Source organism: Callospermophilus lateralis, chromosome 6 (assembly GCF_048772815.1).
Source record: "Callospermophilus lateralis isolate mCalLat2 chromosome 6, mCalLat2.hap1, whole genome shotgun sequence".
NCBI classification, from domain to species: domain Eukaryota; kingdom Metazoa; phylum Chordata; class Mammalia; order Rodentia; family Sciuridae; genus Callospermophilus; species Callospermophilus lateralis.
The window spans coordinates 33,743,880-33,752,461 of NC_135310.1; the positions used below are offsets into that span (position 1 = coordinate 33,743,880).

Consider the following 8,582-nt stretch of genomic DNA (forward strand, 5'->3'; position numbering starts at 1 on the left):
CCACCACTGAGAAGATATTCTGTAAACATTACATAGTTTGTGTTTACAGAAACTATGTAACTATGATTCACATCTACTTGCCTATGAGACTTTCAAAGCAGAAAGCAGTTGCTATTTGTCATAATTCAAAAGGCTTATATTTGACTAGTTTAGACTGGTAAAACTAACTTTCCTAAGAGAAAGATGGCCATTAGACTGGGAGTGTTAGACGATTATTTTAACTTGAGAAGGTAAATAACGAATGACACTTTAGCAAGTCCAGTGGACAAGCTCATAGTCTGTTTTAAATAAGGAGAAACCCAGTGTTTAATATAATGATAACACTGGAAAAGAAAGGCACAGTTTTTTCCCCTGGTAATGTTTATCCCTGATAAAGGGCAACGTGATCATGCTTATGAATTTAAATACTACTACTTAAAACGGTGGGCATTTTTGCCAACAAAAGAAAAATTAAACAAAGTAAGGACTTATTAAAGATTTTAATGAACATAAATATTTATAATATTTCCTGATTTTTTCCCAAAAGAAGAAAAGAAAAGGTCTAAATCAATAAGTCATTAATCTGTCCCTTTCAGAGGGGCTGAGAAATCCTGGAGAGATTGTGCACAGCCTCAGAAGGCATAAAGCCATCACTTTGCTAGATCTCCTTCTTATAATTAGTTTATTACTGTAATTTATTTAGTGAGCACTTACAGATGTTGTCTCTGTTGTACTGTGCATCTTCAATTTATCACTAGTGATATGAGGCATCAGTCTGCATTTTAACTACAAGAAAAAAAGAGGCTTAAGGCCTGTATATGATAATTATATCAGTGGGAATTCAAATATCCACTTGGATTAAGCCATACTGGGTGCCTGATTGCACCTTGTTATGCTGAAAATTTGAGTGACTAGTGGAATCCATTATTCACCCACAGTGGTCTGGTTTCCAAACATTTATTATCTTATTTTCTACTGAAATCTATCCCCCTTATAACTTCCTTTGGTCTTTGTATATTGTATATTACATTCATATACATGACCCATATCCCTGAATGAGAGCCCTTTAAATATTTACAGCTAGCTTCTTATTTCTAGGATAAATATCTCCAAATATGGATGAATTTAGCATTACTCTGAAAAGCCATTTCATGGTCTATATTTTTCTCATGAGTGCTAAGATAGGTCTCATTTGTCATATTTGACAAATAAGAAAACTGAGCCAGCACTGTGAAGTGTTGTTTGTTTACATTTCCCCCACATAATGCTGCATTGGTTCTCTATAGAAGATGGCCCGCAGAGGACCAACTGTTTCCTGTCGTCTGGTACTTGTGTCTCTTGCCCCACTTCCTATCAGCAAACGAGTAGGATTATGGTTTATACATGAGGTCATTCACACAGAAGAATCTGCTAAATTTCAAACCCTTCCCTTGCCTTCCCGGGTGCACTTATAAGAGACAGTGGTGTTTCTCTTCCTCCAGTGCCTCCTCCATCCCTTCTGTGCTTCAGTTTTTCACTGAAACCTGGAGTCTGGCACATTCAAAAAGTTAACTTTCATGAAGATGAGCACTATATTGCCTGTGAGTTTTAAAATCTTTTCTGTTGATTCTTGACCTACAGCTCAAAAGAAAAGCAGGAAAATAAAGTATCACTTGGTATTCTGGAAATCACTAAAATATAGTCATAGGCAATGTTTTATGAATTATTCCACACACCAATGCAAGAGAGACTCAGTTGCCTCGCCAAGGACAACTCTATCTATGTTGTGGCAAATATTGGGGACAAGAAACCTTGCAATGCCAGTGACCCTCAGGATCCCCTTGATGGCAGTTACCAATACAATACTGATGTGATGTTTGATTCTGAGGGCAGTCTGGTAGTCCACTACCATTAAGTGAGAATTACTTTTGCATTAGATAAACCTGACTTTCTTTCTTGTCAGTCAAGATATGCATGCATGTTTGTTTGTTGAATGTTGGCAAGATAACGGTTATGGATACATCTTATAATCATTACTCATTTGAGCTGGAAAGGGGATTTAATTTATTTCAATCCAAAAGAAGGATTACATGTTTGATTTAGCCATAAAATAGAATATGGCAGAATACGAAAGCACATGTGATAATAGCCTCACAAATATTTTAATATTCTCTGAGAAAGGAGAAATAGCCTTTTCATCCATGATTTAGTGTCAGAGTTAGTATTTTTTTGGCCCATTTTGTTAATATTTTATACTAAGCTCCCATCTATTTCATTAGGACTTATTTGATTGCAAAGAAATTGGCTTTTAAAAAAGAGGAGAATTTCTCTGCTTAGGTACCTGTGCTAACTAATTTTGTCACTGTGACAAAATACCTGAGAAAATCAACTTAAGGGATAAAAGATGTATTTTGGCTCATAGTTTCTGAGGTTTCAGTTTGTGGTCACTTGGCTCCCTTGCTTTGTGCCTTTGGAGAGGCAAAATATCTTGAAGAAGAGCACATGGTGAAGCAGAGCTGCTCACCTCATGAGGGCAAGTTAAACAAAGAGAAAGAGAGAGACTGGTGGGAATGTTTCTCAGTGGTGGAGTGCTTACCCAGCATGTGCAAAGTCCTGGGTTCAACCCCTAGGACTACAGAAAAGAAGAGAGAGAGGGAGCAAGGAAGGGGCTAGAGACAAGAGATACTCTTTCAGAGAACACCTTAATAACCTACTTCTTCCAACTAGTCCTCACCTCCCACATTTTCCACCCCCTCCCAATGGTCCATTTAGTTATGAACCCACGGATTCAGTCAGAGCCCTCATGATTAAATCACTTTCCCAAAGCTCCACATCTGAACATTGCTGCTTTGGAAACCAAGCCTTCAACACATGAACCTTTGGAGAACATTCCAGGTCCAAACCAAAACAGTACCTGAACAAATAGTGTCACGATAAGGGTAGATCTTTCAGGTGCAGTCTGCCACTCAATGAGTCAAACCATATCATCTGTCCCTTTAGCCCTTTTTGCTATTGTTAACAGCTGTTGTCAGGGTGACTTTCCTTTTAGAAGCCACAGAGTACAGCAACACCAAGTTCATACCTATTATTATTATTATTATTATTAATTATGACAAGTACACATTACACAAAATGTATCATCTTAGCTATTTTAAGTGGTATCAGTATTCATATTGTTACACAACCATCATTTTCATCATCTTTGTTGAGAATTCTTTTCATCTTGCACATCTGAAACTTTATGCCCATTAAGCAATAATTCCTGTTGCCCCACCACCCAGCCCCTGGCAACCACCATTCCACTTTTTGTCTCTATTTCAAATTCATTCAAGCAAGAGGGCTTGAAGACTGGCTGGCATGGGCCCACTCGGGATTATGCTCAATTCCTTGAACTTTTCTTTCTAGAAAACCCCATTTATTGTCTCCAGATTGAAAACTCCTATTGATCTTCCCCACTTAAGCCTGTGACTTTTTTGGAGCACAGAGTTCACATCCTTGTGAATAAAATCCAAGGGGAGAATATGCATAGTCTCATCATTCCTTGATTCCAATTAGGTCCCATCCTTTCCTGAGCTGTTCACCTAAGGAGGAAGAATGCACTACCACCTGGGGGTGAATGAAGGAACTAGATATGTCCAGTAGGAGTGGAGAAATAGCTCATGAAAGAGCTCACCTACGCATACATCAGGCCAAATAAAATCCCAAACCAAGCATATGCTGAACTCCTGAGCCGAGGTTAAGTGGACTTTTGGACCAATAATCAGGTGGAAAAATAATTACTAATGGCTTACTAATTAACAAGATTTAATTATTGCATTGTCTAAATTAATTTTTTTAAGAGAGAGTGAGAGAGGAGAGAGAGAGAGAGAGAGAGAGAGAGAATTTTTTGATATTTATTTTTTAGTTACCGGCAGACACAACATCTTTGTACGTGGTGCTGAGAATCGAACCTGGGCCGCACGCATGCCAGGCGAGTGTGCTACCACTTGAGCCACATCCCCAGCCCCTGTCTAAATTAATTTTAAGTCTATCTCACTTGTTAGCAGTATCACAGGGAGACATGACAAAGTTTATTTTATTAACATGCATTAGACTTCACATATGGAGTGGTGTCGATATTTAAAGAATAAAGAAAATAACCTGAAAATGATAAGATTCAAGATTTCATCCTATGATTTTTAAGACAGAAATATTCACATCTTAAATATCACTTGTAGATATAATTTCATTCATTGGTCAGAGAAAAGTGAAGTTTTTTCATTAATGTCACAGTGAAAAATCCTCATTGGTATAATGGTGGGCATGAGTCATGCAAATCCATGTGTAACAGTTTTAAATGAGCAATTCAACATATATAGGAGGAAAAAATTTTTTTTTAATGGGCGTTGACCACATCTGTTGTCAGTTTGCTTTATACTTATTTCCCCCTTCTCTGCTTTTTGATAACAGTACAATCTTCTTGCCCCCGAAATTCAATTTGACTTCCCTAGGGATGCAGAATTTGTGACTTTTGACACTCCCTTTGGGAAGTTTGGCACCTTCACTTGTTTTGACATTTTTTTTTTTTTTTTTTCTTACAACCAGGCTATGGTGGTGGTGAAGGAGTTTCAAGTCGACAGTGTTCTGTATCCCAGGACCTGATACAACACACTGCCCCTCCTCTCTGCTATCCTGTTCCATCCTGCAAGGGCTAGAGCCATGGGAGTCAACCTGCTTGCTGCGAATACCCACAACACCAGCATGCACATGACAGGTCACTCATGCCAGTCATGCACATAGTGGCAGTGACAGTCTTGGCAACTCTTTACTGATTTTCAAGCCACACTTTCCCCTCCCTTTCCCCTCCCTTCCCTTCCCTTCCCTTCCCCTCCCATCTATCTCCTCCCCTGTCCTCCCCTCTCTTCCCTCTCCTCCCCTTCCCTTCCCTTTCCTAACAGAATTTATCATCCCCCAGTCAAATCCTGAGCCAACAACTTTGCCCAGACTGTATGGAGAGATTTAGGAAAAGGAAGATACAGGGCAGAGGAGTCATGAGAGACAGGAGCACCTACTGGTAGGGGAAGTAGTGCCTTCACTTGGCGAAGAGGATGAGAAAGAGCACCATCAGGCAAAGGAGCCCATGGCCTCCTAGGGTCCTGTAGTGTAGAAGAGCTGTTTGTTCAGAGGAGGATCCTAGCATAACTAGTGGTGAGGCTCCCAAGCACAACCCTAATCCCAGCCCCGGAGCAGCCACCCCCGATGCGGCAGCCCCAGCCCCAATGAGCTTGGCTGTTACATTGACATCTCTTGAAATGGCAATGATTTGAAAGCTAGTGACAAGTGAGATCAGGGGACTCTGGACTGCCAAGCTGCTGAGGCTCTCATCTGGCATTGGTCCTGATCAAAGAGTGAGAGGAGATGGACTTGGAGCAGGCATACATTTTCAGGGGGAAGGAATGGCAACAGGAGAGCTACCCACTACACAGAGAAGACAGAAAGGCAAAGGGCAGGGACTGTAAGAAAGAAGCCACAATTTTCTTTAATGATTAATGCATGTATTAATTCTATCATCACAAAATTAATAATAATACTGGTTTCTACTTAAGAACATCATTCTTGTAAATAAAAGAAGCAAACATTATCTCAATCTTATATGAGGGGAAGAGAGAAGTCAAAATAAGTAAAAAGTCAGAGCCAGTCTAAGAAATATCCCAGCCAGGGCTGGGGTTGTGGCTCTGAGGTAGAACACTCGCTTAGTACGTGTGAGGCCCTGGGTTCGAGCCTCAGCACCACATAAAAATAAATAAATAAAATAAAGGTATTGTGTCCATCTACAGCTAAAAAATAAATATTTTTTAAAAGAAATATCCCAGCCAACATTTATTATTATCATGAAATAAATCTTATTCGGATGATAAAATCATTTTCAACTTCTCAGGTTTTTAGAGTTTATCCTTTAAAGTATCCAAGTTCAAGGTAATGCATGCTCCCCTCTTATCCTCCTGACTACTTGTTTGTTGATGAAAATAAGGAATCCCAGACAAAAATAAATTAACTAGATCAGTGGAGAGCTGAAATTATCTTTCATATTTGGGAGAATGTTCCAGTTTTTTTGTTGGATTTGCTTAGAAAAGGGAAGAATAAGAAAAACAAATGAGAGTTTCACAGCTCAATATAACAGCCATCTCCCTAACTGTCTTGAAAATGCTTATGACTTAATAATTTTAATTTCACAAGGGATTAATCTAGTAGCATATCACCCTAAAAAATTTGAGGTGGTAGAGCATTTGACTGACCTGTACAAGGCCCTGCCTGGGTTCCATCTCCAGCAACATACACACACACACACACACAATAAATAAATAAATAAAATTGAAATTAATATTTGCATTTGTTGTTGTTGTTGTTGTTGTTGGCCATAGGGAGTAGGATCTAGGCCCCAGAAGCACTCAGTGTGTATCATTATGACATGGAAACAGAGAGTGGCCAGTTGATGCTATCAGAACAGAAGTCTTGGCCTCTCAGCAATCCCACCTACCCTGCAGCCCTTGACTGGAGTGCTTATGCCAAAAGTGTCAAGTTCTTCCCTTCTGAGCAGCAGGATTTTCTGCGGATGGTTTATTTTGATGAGTTCACCTTCACTGAACTTAAGGAAATTACACAGTTTGCCAGAAGGATCTGTTTGTTATTTATCTTACAAGATGTCTGAGAAGCCAGTAGATGAGGTCTATGCTCTGGGAGCTTTTGATGGACTGCACACAGTAGAAGGCCAATATTACTTATAGGTAAACATGCATAAGTGTGTTTGTTGCATTACTAATAATTATTAGTTTTTCTTCCAGGTCATCATTACCTTTCTTTAAAAATTATGCTGAGTCAGTCAAAATTGGTAAAATGTTAATCTTTTTTTTTTTTTTTTTTTTTTTCACCCAGAACACTCAATTTGTTTCATCATAGCAAGAATGAGTTAATTTTCTTGGCAAGGTAAAAACATAAAGTAGATTGATTAGTTCTTAGCAGGTCAAGTTTAAGTTTAAAAAGATGAAACTTCTGTGCATTCTTTTTTCCACCAGGTCAAATAGTGTTTTTCAAATCATCTTCAACTGAGGTCTCCTGTTTTCAATTGTGACCCAGTTTAGCCACATGGCCATATCTCTAAAAGAGATATTTAATTAAACAGTTTATGAAATAATCAAATTAGAATTTGAAATAGCTATGATTATGTGAAATACACTCTGATTTAAAAAATTTGTTTCTATCCCATTTGTCTTCTCTAAAAACATAAAATCTGGATTCACTAAATTGGCATTAGAATTCACAAGTAAGTTGTGATTGAAATTAAACAACATTGCTTAAAAGGCAACTAAAACATTCCTCTACTCTGAAATAGAATAATTCAGCTGAGAGAATATTTTCAAATTTTTATGACTACTTTTATTTTCTGTATAGATATGCATATTACTGAAATGCCAAACCACAGCCCTGAGAACTTGCGGGGAGCTCGTGGGTTCAGCTTTTACCAAGTTTGAGGACTTCTCCCTCAGCATCACATTTGCAACAAGCTATGTTTTCCCACAGATTGTCCTAAGTAGGAGTCAGCTTGTCCCTGAAAGACATTACAAGGTAGGAGGTTTTCAAGACGATGACTTTCTTTGTGCAGATGTGGTAGAACAGCATAATGATGATCTTTAAAGTAAAGGGACAATATGGAAACATTATCATTCACATTCTATGAGACACACCTTAAAGACATATGGAAGCCATGAGAGGAATGAAAGTTGTGGTTCTAGATTATCTTTGTGCTGTGATAGAGGAGTTAGGATTCTTTTTTTTTTTTTTTTTTCAGAAGTGTGATGTTGAAATGCAAGGCAACAGTAAAGTCACAGAGAAATCAAAATTGATGCATTGATTGCTGATAATGGCAACTAATGTCCTGTACCTTTGCATGGTATAGAATGTTCAAGTTAAAAATGGTACATCTATGATTTATTTCTTGAGTGTTTTAGTTTGAGAATTTGTTGTAATGATAGTAAGAGTTAATACTTTGTATAGTGTTTCATGAGCTTAGAGAGCACTTTTTAAAAAATGCATTATCTTATTTGATCACCTGTCAAATGGATTTATTTGCAGCACTTTCACCCAAAGTTCCTCTATTATTGGACCCAAAATAAGAGGCTGAATCTTTGGATACCAAATCCTGCTTACTTTTTACAACCTTGTGTTGCTTTAGGAGGAATGCTATGAAACAAAGCCCCTGGGCTGGAAACTAAGCTCTGCATTGGAAGTAATCCTTTGCTTTCTTTGATTAGGTTTCAAGAGATGGATGTCTAAGGAGCCAAAGTGGAGTCCCTTTGTCTGTCTTAGTTATGGCTCTCTATGGAGGAGTGTTTGAAAAGATCCTTCGCGCTTAGGACAGGGACCTGGGAATTTGTAATGGTCCCCTTCACCAGGGTCTTGCAGGATTAGTCGGACAAAGAGACAGGGGAAAGACAGAGAGAGAGAGCCCTTGGTGTCCGGTCAGAATACATGCCATAAACTTATTGGAACAGCAAATAAACTAAAGAAGACTTAAAATAGCAATGGGTATGCTATGATTTGAATATGGTTTTCCCCTCCAACAATTAATTAATTAATTTAATTAAAAT

At 38.3% G+C, this 8,582-nt stretch overlaps 1 pseudogene; it reads left to right on the forward strand.

Annotated features, from left to right (window-relative positions):
- The first annotated feature begins 1,669 nt into the window (after nt 1-1,669).
- LOC143401817 (vascular non-inflammatory molecule 3-like) lies at nt 1,670-8,371 on the forward strand (annotated as a pseudogene).
- Nucleotides 8,372-8,582: the final 211 nt, after the last annotated feature.